This window comes from Lathyrus oleraceus, chromosome 2 (assembly GCF_024323335.1).
Source record: "Lathyrus oleraceus cultivar Zhongwan6 chromosome 2, CAAS_Psat_ZW6_1.0, whole genome shotgun sequence".
Classification (NCBI taxonomy): domain Eukaryota; kingdom Viridiplantae; phylum Streptophyta; class Magnoliopsida; order Fabales; family Fabaceae; genus Lathyrus; species Lathyrus oleraceus.
This window is the reverse complement of record NC_066580.1, coordinates 157,777,177-157,791,270: the sequence shown is the minus strand read 5'-3', so window position 1 is coordinate 157,791,270 and position 14,094 is coordinate 157,777,177. Positions and strand designations below refer to the sequence as shown.

The following is a 14,094-nucleotide window of genomic DNA, read 5'->3' as shown; positions in this document are numbered from 1 at the left end:
TTACCACATCGCACAATCCTTCACTTGAATGCTTATGTATTTAATCATAAACAAAGTCAATAATCATCCACAACATCAATGTTACATCATAGCATCTCATCACTTTAACATTTCATCAATCCATCATAAAACATTATGAATTATCGCATCATCGCAAAATATCACCGCACATCATAAACCGTCACATAACAACAATTATCACAAAATGCGGAAATAAACATAACCAACATATGTGACTCAACTATGCAAATGCTATGCGGTACCGACTCGTCGCTTTGCCATCAAGGCCAAGGCTTTATGCCCACTTCGCTTTTGCCAAAAGGCCACGTCGCTATTGCCAAAAGGCCACGTCGCTTATGCAAATGTATGTGACTCCATGATAAATGATACACATACACCAAAATCATCATCGCATCAACATAACTCATCACAATGGCCGAAGCCCACATCGCTATTGCCATTTAGGCCACGTCGCCATTCACATGCATAAAAGCATTCACACAACATCATCCTCACCAACATTTATACATATGTTTATATATAAAACGAATGAGAATATTCATCACAATCAATTGTTTCATCATACAATCTCTTAGGTAATTTAACCTCATGCTATGTTTATTTACATCGCACACCTACACACTATAGTTAAGTGGTATTCCTCATTAATCAAATAGGCTTCCTACTATATCAATTATTAATCACTTTTCCAAAATAATCACTTATTAAAATAAGCCCTTATAATGGCCTATAAACATCAACAACATGTAGAAAATTTCATAAGCTTCGCAACGCTTCGAACGGGGACCAAAACGGAGTCACGGTTCAAAAGTTATGACTTTTTGAAGTTTACAAAAGAATTATGTTTTCAACTCAGTTGGCGCCGCGAACTCTCTTTCTCGCCGCGAATTTAGCAACATAGAAAATGCGTTTTTGACCCTTAAATACCTTCCGAACCTCCGATTTCGATTCCGTAAAAAGTCTCATTCTCAGAATTCAACGAACTACAATATTTTCAATATTACAAAGTCAATCTAACCACAATTTAACTTTTATTTCATCATTCTAAACATCATTCAATTAATTTCCAACACTTCATAAATTCACAATTTGTGAAATTACTCATACTTTGATTCATCAACACAATAGCATATTTTTCACAACATACATCAACCCCAAACCATCAACAACAACACAACACACAATGTTATTTATCATTCTTCTAAACCTAACCCTAACATTTTGCAAAGAATTGATACATGTTCAATAATCACAAACAATCAACACTACATCAAGAACACATACAATATTTTCAAAGCAAGGAATCCAATCACAACATAAAAACCCAACAATATCCTCTAACAACCATTACCCACATAAAACCCATCATTTTCATAATTATAGGAAATGATAACTCCAACCCTTACCTTAGAGATGATGATTGAGTTACTCTATAGTGTTCTAGCAAGCTTGGGTTGATCAAGATGATGCTTTTCTTCTCCAATTTCCTCTTCCTCCTCCAAACCCTAACTTTTCTCTATTTTCTTCTCTTTTCTCCTCCTTCTCTCTACTTCTTTCTATTTCTCTTCTTTCTATTTCTATTCTATTTCTATTCTTTGTTTTAATTAAATAAAAACTAACTAATGGGCTTAATTGTTACACCTCCCTTAATTACTATATACACCACTAGGCCCAATAGCTATTATACCATAATTCTCATAATTAAACTCTAATAATATATTAACACACAATAAAATATTTTACTGAAATAATTATAAATCAAATATTATAAAAATAATAATAATAACACTTAATAAAAATCGGGGCGTTACACTAACCGTATCACTAACGGCGATACCGATCTATTGACATTGTTACTGTTACTGCTGTCAAACTGAACCACTACCTGCTCTGGGGTCTTAAACACTCGTACTATCACATTCACATCATCTATATCCCTCAATTGTTGAATCTGGATTACATTATCATCCATCAACTTCTGGATATCTCTCTTGACGATTGAACACCCACGGGGGTTTACACTGTAAATTGCACAACCGTCATAGTCGTGTTCACAATCACTGATGGTACACATGGTCTTATGCATCTCTACCAATGGTCGACGAATACGTCACACATCAAACACTCAGAAACTTCCTGGACAACCATCTACCATATTAATAGCGGAATTACCATGAGCGGGCAAAGGATTTGCTTTCACATTCGGTGCACGGTCCTCGAAGGACATCATCCCACTCTTCACTAGCTTTTGGACCTCATACTTTAATGGATAACAGTTTTCAATATCATGGCCAGGAGCTCCTTGATGAAAGGTGCAACGGAGTTCTGGCTTATACCACCACGGAAGTGGTTCTAGAATTTGAGGAGGATTTCTTGGTTGAAGTAGGTCCTTGAGAACCAGAGATGGATACAATTCGACATATAACATGGGAATATGGTTAAAATAGACCTTATTCCTCTCGAAACTCTGTTGTTGTTGTTGATTATTGGTGTTGTTGTTGTAGTTGTTTGTTCTTTGTTGCGGTTGTTGTTGACGTTGTTGTTGAACTGGTACTGATTGATTGTTTGAAAATACTGGAATAACTGACGAAACTTGATGCTGATGCTGATGCGGTTGCAGATTTCTTTTGACATGAGGCCTCCTCTGCATCCCTACTGACACTGCATTGGTCCCACCTTCCTTATTTCTGGCGTAACGGTTTCCATACTTCTTGCTCGATGATACCTCTTCCTTAGACAAATGTCCTTCTCGGACTCCTTCTTCCAACCTCATCCTCATGTTCACCATTTCGGTAAAATCACTGAGGGCACTAGCAATCATTTGTTCGTAATAAAACGAACTCAGGGTCTTAAGGAAAATCTTGGTCATCTCTTTTTCTTCCAACAGAGGATTGATCTGAGCAGCAAGCTCCCTCCACCTCTGGGCATACTCTTTGAATGTCTCTTTGTCCTTCTGAGACATAGACCTTAGCTGGTCTCTATCAGGAACCATGTCCACGTTGTATTTATACTGTTTCACAAAAGCTTCGCCCAAATCATTAAATGTGTGAACACTTGCATTATCTAGTCCCATGTACCACCTCAGAGCGGCATTAGTCATACTGTCTTGGAAATAGTGAATTAATAACTGGTCATTATCAGTTTGCGTTGACATTTTCCTGGAATACATGACAAGATGGCTAAGTGTACAAGTATTTCCCTTATACTTTTCAAAGTCAGGGACTTTGAACTTCATCGGGATATTGACATTCGACACTAAGTAAAGTTCAACAACACTCTTACCGAACAAATCTTTTCTTCTCAACATCTTCAATTCCTTTCGCAGCTCAAGGAACTGATCTTTCATCTCGTCCATCTTCTCATAGACATCTGGGCCCTCAGACGGCTTAGAATGGTAGATGGTGTCCTCGGCATGAGGCAGAGTGTGAACAACTAGAGGCGGAACAGACATGACCAGGCTAGATGCAGGCATATAAGCAAAGGTAGGCGCAAACCCTTCAAGCACAAAGTTTGGTGGCATTCCCCATGGGAATCTGGAAGGCATAGACAAACCCGGTTGAGTAGCATGCACACTTGAGGTAACAACCTCCAAAATGACAGTCCTCTAAGGAGGAGGAGGAGTTGCAGGCGTTGGAGAAGACTGATTCTGAAATGTGAGAACAAACTTCATTATAGCTGTTAAACGAGCAATCTCATCTTTAAGTTCTCGGTTCTCTTGCTCCAAATGTTCCATGATTCTTGGTTGATTGGCGCGAGTGTTGTATCGGTGAGTCAGCTTGGCTAAAGCACAAAAGAATAACCGATAAGACATCTGACAGAAGAAACCTGTTTATGCAAATGATGCATGAAATGAAATGTTTTTGTTTTATTTTCAAGGAATATACTATTTTATTTGAAAGTATATAATAACAATAATAATTTGATTGACCATAAAAATCTCTTTTATTCATATAATTTTGGAAGGATTACAGTGAGTACAATTTCAGAAACCAAAATACAAATACAAGAGAAAAGGAAACTAATCATCCTAAGGATCCCCTAACAACAACGTCAAATGATCTGGCTGCAGGCGCGTACTTCCTTCAGATGCGTCGAATCTTGGACTCAAAAGAAGTCTTCATCTGAGCCTTCTCGAGGACAAGCTAATCAACAATATTCTTCCAAGCACCGGAAGGATGAGGCATACTAGAAGGAGATGGAACCTCTGGCTCTCTCTGTCTTTTCATCGCTCGTTCTTCAAGAAGTTCAATAAGCGTGTCTTTGTCTTTCGATTCAAGCTGCAACTCCTCATGCTTTCGGCTCAAAGCATGGAATCGCTCTTCCCACATATCCTTCTCCTGCTTCATCTTAGCGAGTGCGTCTTCCAACTCCTCTACATCTTGGTTAGGGAGAGTTGATGGCTCAGCCACAACCAAAGACATAGGTCTCTCACAAGCATACGACATCTTCAATTCTAAAGCTCTCTTCTTCACCTAAGTAGTGTAAGCTTCCAAAGCTACACAGTTGCGCGGACCAAGCTCGGATCTTCCTTTCCTATGCACATTATGCCAAGCATGTATCATCTTCTGTTTCAAATGTTGGGAATCTTTACCCTCTCGATAGAAAAGACCTTCTAACTGAGTGTTATTAGGTGTTTCTCTCAAGGGGAACCCAAGTTGACGACGAGCCAAAACAGGGTTGTAGTTGATTCCTCCTTGTGCACCTATGAGAGGCACATTAGAGAACTCACCACAACTATCAATAATCTCCAAGCTACCCAATGCAGAGTCATACCAAACTATATCATCATTGGTGAGGGACGTAAGTCTCTGAGACCACTGTAGACATTGTTTGTTCTCCATAAAAGCAGGCGTCTGAGGCAAGTGCGAAATAAACCACTTGTATAGAAGAGGAACACAACACGCAATAGTTCCACCACCTTTAGAATTCCTCAAATGCAAAGAGAAGTACGCATCGCCTAACATAGTAGGCACACGATTCCCAATCAAGAAGATTCTAATGGCGTTAACATCAACAAAACCGTTAATGTTAGGGAACAAAGTCAAACCATAGATGAGTAACACAAAGATAGCTTCAAAAGCATTCACACTACCGACTTGAGAAAAGGCAATAGCTTTCCCTATGAGAAACTCAGAAGTCAACCCAAACATTCCTCCTTTCTTCACCCAATGAGCCTCAATCTCATACTTCTTCAAGTGAAGAGCTTCAGCTATAATATGAGATCTGGGAATCTCCTCTAATCCATTAAAACGCACCTTGCTAGAAACAAGTATTCCCAAGAGATGGGCATACTCCTCTAACGTAGGCATAAGCTGATAATCAGGAAAAGTGAAGCAACGGTAGAGGGGGTCATAAAACTGAACCAACACACTCAAGAGTCCTTCAACCATATCAGTAGATAACACAAATAGAAGCTCCCCATGACGTTGCTTGAAATCCATGGGATCTAATACAAAAGATGACAACTTCCTTAGCTCTTTCAAATAGGGACATCTGAAACTGTACTTCTTAGTGTTCCTTCATCCATAATCCATGGTCTAAAAATATTTTGCAAATAAAACCTCAGTTCCTTGAAGTTACTTTTCGTGTGATGAATGTTATGATGTGCATGAATGCATGAATGCAACAATCACAAATAGGGGATCACACACAAGGCAAACAAACAAAGGTCAAGGGATGAATTAAGTCATTGTCAAGATCAATCATCCATTTTGGTGGATTATGGTTCTCACCTTATCAACACCCAAGTTCCATTGATATTGACAAGACTTGATTGGATCAACCAAGAATCAAGGGTTTGTTGTGAGTCACGAGCATGAAGTCAAGTTAAGAACTGTCTCAAAGGAGTTTACTAAGGATAAAAACCTATAGATCATGTTCTAAAAAGTTCTCAGAGTCTTAATCCATCTATCAAATATTACAGGTTAGGATGATTGACTCATCAACCTATAATATTCTCAAGAGAAACTCGTCTGAGTGTAGTATTGCGTAATAACTGTTATCAAGTCTACACCTGAACAGTCTCCGCACTACGTCCTAAATAGGCCAAGTTGGGTTAAATATTCTATGGTCCTCAACTTCTCGGACCCTAAATCAGAGAAAGTAATGCCTAACCACAAATAACTTGTGTGACATCAATAGCTCCAAAAGGGTCTCCTCTGAGTAGATGGGTCTCAATCCAACTTGTTAAGGACTACTCCATACAACTCGAACATAACTATACCATCCTCCTATCTTAATTGAACTAAAGTTCGGGTTAGAACTTATCTCACCACTTAGAGATAACCAAGCATAACAAGCATATTATATCACACAAACAAATATACAAACATCAAATACATAAATATATACACATAAAAAAGTAGGCTAAACCCACTGAGGACTACTCCCCAGCAGAGTCGCCACTTAATTTCTGTAGCGGTAAGTTCTTGACCATTAAGCTATGGATAAACTTAACGTCAATAAAACCAGAATCGCCACCACGCTTTTATTATTTCCAAAGGAAAAGGGAAAAGTATGAATAAAACCCAAAGATAAGAAGTTTTCAAATCAAAACTAATAAAATGCCAGAGATTACATGTAAGAGGGTTGGTTACACAGAGGGAAGGTGTTAGCACCCAAAGTGTCTTAGGTACTCCTAGGGAGCCCTTTTTTATGTGTGTATGTGTTTTTGGTATAAAAGATGTTTGAGAAAAAAAATAGAGTGTGGGGGTGAGAAAAGAATTCATTAATTATATTTTTGTGTTTGATAAGACCTTGAGACTTGTGCCTACGTACCAACATAAAAATGAGGGATCAAAACCTCGTAGTTCGTGGTATCAATTTCAAAGTGAGTTGATTGCTTTTAACAAAAATTTAAATTTTAAAAAGAGGCACAAAGGGCTTAAAAGAGTTTGAATGAGTGTTAGTTATTTTTGTCTTTTGAAATTTTAAGTCAATATGGTTAAGTTTATTTACAAGTTTGATTAAGAAAAGAGTTTAAAAATACAATGGCATAAAGCCAAAGTTTCTAATTTGCAATAAAGTCTAAATTCAGAAATCATAAGCAAAGAAGATTTTTAATGGGGGAGGGATTTGAAATTTAAGAAATGGGAGGAGATGAAGAGACTAATCCTAAGCAAAAATTAAAAGTTAAGAGTTGAAAAGATCTGCCCAGTGGGATGCAATCCAATAGACAAGAGTGTCATATAGAAACCCACTTCTCCTTTGGACTTTAGAATCAAGAAATATCAATAAACAAGTAGCAGAGATGAAGAGCAAGGCATCAAATAAAGATAGCCACGTCCAAGCTTAGCAACTTCACAGTCTTCTTCATAATATTACCATGTATCAAATGACATACTCCTTGAATGGCTCAGAATAAGGCATTAGACACAGGTTCAAAGTAATATTTGCATCAAGACTATGTAGCAGATGAACTCAAGTGGATCCCAATACTTTCATCAGATGAGAGTTTAAATCACATGAACTTGGTTTCAGAAATGTTGGCATTGGCCAAGTCCTTTTGCATAGGGAATGTTGCCTAATTCTAAGCCCAAAGCTCAGATCATATCCAATAGTCCACACAAACATTTTTTATGTATTTTAAAGTCCTAAGACTACAAACCCAAACACAAAATACAAACAAAATACACAAACAAATATATATACAATCACAATATATGGCTCAAATGAGCAAAAACATAAACAAGTTAAATGATATGTCAATGGAAAATGGTAAATGACTTGAATTTAAATGACATAAAGTAAATGACTTAAAATTAAAAGCAATAAGAATAAAAGTTAGTCAAATGTTAGTTGATTAGATATTAGTGGAGTTTTGCTTTTCAATTGTTTAAGTCATTCTTTGGAGAACATTCAACCCTCTATTCACAAGCATGGATCCTTGAACCAAGACATCTTCCAAAGGAAGGAAAAAAGGCCAAGTTTCCACACAATACCATGAGAGGAGGGAGACTTACAATCTCACTTACTAGAATGTTATTCCTTTTGGGTCAAAATTTAGCGCTATGTTAAGCAATCGTAATTGGACTTATGCAGAAGTCACAACTATCTGAGGGCAGGCAATATAAATTTAGGTGCTAATGCATGTTAGAGATATGGTATAATGAACCATACTCCTAAAACATACCACACTCAAAAAGAAAATGATCAAAGGATGGACCTAATCTCATCCATACTTGTATTGGTTCATCTAACATAAGTTATTGATAAACCAATTAGCCTTAGGATATTGAGATGTCATTGGCCAATGGAAAGGATGGGATATAATGGGATTGAAGATGAATAGGGAGGGGAGATGAGACAAACACAAATTGGTCATGGGAGGAATTTTATCAAATTAAAATCATTCATTCATTTTGGGAGATGAAATGTACATTTCATCAATCCCTTAAATCCAATGATTTTAATCCAACAAAAGTCAAATCAACCTTGACCAAGGCCCAAACACGTAGTCAAACTTCACAAGTCAATAAAAATGGCTCAACACAATTTATTCACAATTAATAAATTAAAAATGCATTTAAATTAAATTATGTTTGATCAAAAAACCTAAAACATCTTCAAAACACCAAATAAATGGCCAATAGATTTATCATAGGTCGAACAAGGTTAAGGGACCTTGGCCAAAAAAATTCATTATTTTTGAAAAGTCAAAAGTATTTTTAAACAATTAAAAATATGCACAAAAATAATTAAATCATGAAAAATATCAAAATTAATCCAAAAAGTAATTTTAATTCAGAAGATAAAAGAGTAAAATATTTGAATTTTTTTGGTGAAAGTCCCATATTTTTTTGATTAATAATGAAATTAATATGAATAAATAAAAAATAAGCAATTAAATGAAATAATAAAAAATTCAAAAAAATGAGAGTCATCTGATCTCCCTCATTAGTTGAGGTGGCATATCAGATGGATGAAAGCGTGCGTTCCATGGTGCACTGCAGTCAATGTGGCATAGGCCTGGTATTCAAAAGCAACGCATGAGATTAAAACATTTTAAAGGGATCATATGGTTGAGATGTATGACAACACATCACCAGAGCCAGAGCTTTGGTCTTCTTCTCCGGTGGACCTCACCGAACCGGTCTTTACTTAAACATGAAAGTTGTTTGGAATGTCATTTAGAGTAACTTTGCTCTTGGAATCAGTTTCATATGACAAATATTGTAGGAGATAAGGTCTAGGGAACCCCAGTTTTGATCAGTTGACTTTCTCTGGTCAACCACCATGAACCATCTTGCTAGCTTGACATTCTCTTAACTTTTGGGAATCATGGAGGATAATATATGCATAAGATTATGTAATGTGAAGTATCCCTTGAAATATTTGATCAATTGTTGAAGAAACTTATTGAAGAAGTCACATAAGATACCCAAATGAATTAGGGTTTCCAAGGCAAACAAGCTCCAAACTCTTGATGATTTCTTGATCAAAATAACATATGAAGATCATGGGGATCCATATATGATACTTAAAGCCAATGTGAACCATTTCTTGATTGAGCTCCTTGCATTGAGGGTCTTAAACCCTAAATATAAGCTTGATAGAGCATATGTGAGCATACACACTACCTACAAAAGCAACAAAAAGTATACATTGACATATTTTTGGTATTTTGGTTAGTAAATAAAGAAAAACAAAGTATGATACAATATAAAGTGCTTGGTGACCTCTTCCAATGCAAACCTAATGAATGAAGGATAAGGAGAATGCTAACGTCTGGTCCCAATGCCAATGCATATAATGAGATAGCATGAGGGATCTTAGGGTCAAAATTGGGGTCTTACAAACCCTAACCACCAACAATCATACGCAGCCACCACATCTGTCTATAGCCCAGATGATTCATACGATTCAACATCATGCCATCATATCCCCCCACTTATGAACATCCAAACATCCCATCGCCACAACACCCAACCATTGTTTGACTTTAATACATCACAAGAATCATTGCTTTATTTCTAAAACGATTCAATGTCCGAATTCGGGCAACCATACCATCCATATACCACCTAATCACAAAAACCCAACTACGACAACATGAGCATCAAACTCAATTACGGAAGCACCGTTGGCGATAACCCCCCTCCCCCCAAGCTATTAGGGAGAAATTATGACAAATCTGTTAAATACCTCTGATTCTTCCACCAGACCTTCACATTAGTCACCATTGCATCATGTCAGGACTCAAAGACCCCAAACACCTCAGGGAAATCGTGGGAGACCTCGAAAACAGGCTAATGCATCGGGATGTAGAACATGGGGCGTTTCAATCGGGTAGGTCATTTATTTTCTTGTAAATTGTTATGTATTTTAACTTTATATTATAATATTAATAATTATTTTTCATTTACATATTTAATTTAATTATTTATAAGTATAAATATATAATTTAAATTTAAAAAAAATATATAGAGCATGCGCCACATGCAATGACACATACACATGATGTATTGTGTGTATGCGTCGATTACATTGGCTTTATTGCATGCATCCGTCAATGGTATGTGTGCCTATGCTTAATAAGAAAATAGATGTGTCAGTCTAACTGGCGCATGCTTCATGAAAGGTGGTTATTCCAGTAAATATTTTTTAAAAACGGTTATTTTAGCATTTTAATTGAAAAAATAGGTTATTTAAAAAAATCTCCAGTTTTTGAATGTAATGTCACGTAGGAAAGAAAGTACTACTAGGTTTTATGAGTCCCACGTCAATAAAAGCTTTCTCTTCAAATATGAGAAGAAAATATAAATTGTTCATTCAATTTTTTTAAAATACAAAAATATACCTCACTTTTTAAAAAAAAGTATTTGCTTATGTGTATTTTTTACTTCACCAATTAATTTGTTTTTCATATATGGCTCCAAGCATGATATATCATATCTAAAATATATCATCAGAACATTATATTTAAAAATAAATAAATTATTTTAGTCATTTTTTAATACATTGATAATACATACTGCATTTATATAAAATAATAAAATAAATATTGTTTAACAATGATAAAATAAAATTACATTAAGACTATTTAAATATTTTTTATTAATTAAAAAAGAGTTATTTTAGTCATTTTATATTAGTATATCTTTATTTCCTTTCACTTTCTTTTCCCTCTCACTCATAACAAACAACTAAAAAATTATTCCACTTCCAAATATTTATTCCTATTTTAAAGTAGTGGTGCATGAGTTGGGGTACTTTGGAGGCGGCGTGATGGTTCACCATTTGAAAGAAAGTAACATTTATTCCTATTTGGATTTAGGGGTGGGAAAACAAGTTTTTAACTAGGATCTAAGTTTGGGTACAGAAAAGGTAAAATTTGTCTTGTCCCACTTCATTGTCATGTCTAATCATTGTTGATGAAATTGGGCCATAAACGGTTTTTGGTTTGGGTTACCAATGCTTTTGAAGTTTGATCTACTAAAAAAGGATTTTTGTTGTATTAAGATTGTGGAAACTTATTCTCTATAGTTGTTATAATTATTAGAAAATAATTTCTTCGAAGCATTAAAGTTATATATTCCAAGAGTTTTTTTCAAGGTCTTTTTGTTATGGGCCGCTCGAAAAACTCATGTCTAATGCCCAAATGCGAAGCTCTATACGGAATTAGCAAGTGACCGATAAAGAACATGTGAGATTCCATCCGAGCGCGAGACACACAATCTCAACCTCTAACCTACCTCTCACTATCAGATCTAATCTAACGAAAATTTACCCAATGTGTCAGATTACATGGAAATGGTTTTAACCGCTCATCCTATATACATTTTGCATGCACTAGTTTCGGGTATTCATTTTATTTTCACTCTTAAACTGCTTCCCGAATACTTCACTGACTTGGACGTTGGAGTGTTAACTTTGAAAATCCATCCCGCATGGCCATATCATAAGTGTTCACCATCGTATCAGAAAACTTTGTTTCTCTTTCTCACCTAATATTCTAGTTCAACCATGGAACATTATCATCGTCTATGGGAATTGATTTATAACTCCCACAAATCTCCGCGATAAAACACTATATCTTGTCGCAAGTTGGCAAACATTTGAACCTTTCCTATTTGGATAACTAATTTTCTTTCTATTCGAATTACTGTCCGATCTCATGAAACTATGGCAACATTGAAATCTACTCAATTACCCGCTCAATGTTGTCTCCATCCCTAAAGTCAGCGCTCCCGATCTAGCATGGAAGGCTTCATTTCATCCATCATTTGAAGATGATCGAGTTCTGGTAACTTATCCTTCTGTTGATACTCCTCTGAATCCAATTCCTCTAATGATCGAGCATAGTGTAGCACCTCAAATTTGCACCCCCCATTCATGCATTCATTTCATTTTTAGGTCATTGACATTACATTAACATTGCATAGCACATTGCATTTCATCAGTCAAGACTGACATCAAGAGAATTCATCTGTGCAAGAGACTAGGCATTTCCATGAGATAAAGGCCCTATGGTTGTTCTAGAGAGCTTACATGAATCAAGGTTCATTTTGAAACAATTTGACCAAGTGCTAGAGGCTCAAAGTCCACAGTGCAGTTTCAGGTCATCTAGGGCCCATAAAAGTCAACTGCAAGTCAACTAAGGGCTAGGGGGTGGAGAAATGGTTTGAGACACTTCATTCATGTCCCAAAGAGGTTTATTCAACATGTCAAACTCATACCTTGAAGATTTTGAAGCCAGATCAAAAGTTTCCAAAAATGGAAAGTGACCTGTAATTTCAAGTTTCCAAAAATGGCAAGTTTTTGGACCAACTTCAACTTGACTTTCCAACATCAAAGAAGCTTCAAATGAAATTTTGTCCAACATGAAAGTTGAATATCTTTATTTCCCATTTCTAAAAAGTCCAAGATCATGAGCATCTGATGAATGGTTGAGAAGATATGACCAAATCATTGCCAAGTGTGCATGGAACTTCAAAAGGCCATAACTTTTGACTCATAACTCCAAAATGAGTGCCTCTTTTTGCATATTTATTCTCATGACATGTAGTTTCCAAATCCATCAAGGCATTGCATGAAATTTCATCACATAATCATTTGCTTATTCATGTGATTTTTGGAGGGAAAATCATGAATTCAAAATTGGTGCATCATGTGGACTTTTTAAACATTCCAACATGTTCATAAGAGATTTTTGAGTGAATTTGACCCTCCATACAACACTGTTCACGTGTGCCTTGCCATGCATAAGGTGTTTTTGCAAAAGTTGCCATGCACCTCATTCTTACTAATTTTGCATTAACCAATTGCTAATTACATTTTCAGCATGATTAGGACATAGTATATAAACTAAATCCTAACAGAATTGTAGCTCCTTCACCATTTCTAGATCTAAATTCTTCTTCCCTCCATTTTTCTCTCTCCATTGAAATTCAAATTTCTTCCACATAACACTGTGATTTTATTCCATATTCTTGTTCTCTGATATTGATTTAGTGTAGATCAAGCATTGGATCATGGAATTCGAGCAGAAATCAAGCATACCAAGCTCAAGAACATAGCAATGGCAATTGATATTTGAGCAAGATCTAAGCCTCTCCAAGATCCAATTTCTTCATAAAGCTTCATAACAGTGAAAGAGGAGTGGATTTGAAGCTTGCCAGGCCTTGAAACTGCTGATTCCAGAATTTGATCTTCAAGAGGTAGGTTTTTCGAAGCTTTCAATTCTCCAAACTTTTGCCATGGTAGTGTAGACCTTCTGTTGCTGATCAATCTGGTGAAAATTTCGTGTGAAATGGTGCATTATTGGCTGAGATATGATGATTAGAAGTTTTGTATGTCAAACTGTTTTGATTCGATTTGCATTTGTTATGATGAATTAGTATGATTTGATGATGGATTCATGTTCCTCATTGCATAACGGTTCGAATGATGTACATTTTGGCTAATTCTGGAAATTTTTTCTGGTGATGATACTGTTCATCCACCGTCTTCATGAAGAAGACGGTGGTTTCCACCGTGTACCACCGCGCCTGTACAGGCTAGGGCACCTCTGGTTCGTTCATGCAAATGATACTGTGGAAGCGCCTTTCAGGCTTGGCTCGCGTGCTCGATCCT

General features: G+C 36.2%; 1 protein-coding gene across 1 annotated transcript in view; it reads right to left on the bottom strand.

Annotated features, from left to right (window-relative positions):
• The window catches only part of LOC127122395 (uncharacterized), a 153,590-nt gene that overhangs the window by 2,050 nt on the left and 137,446 nt on the right, over positions 1–14,094 (bottom strand). The window lies entirely within an intron of this gene.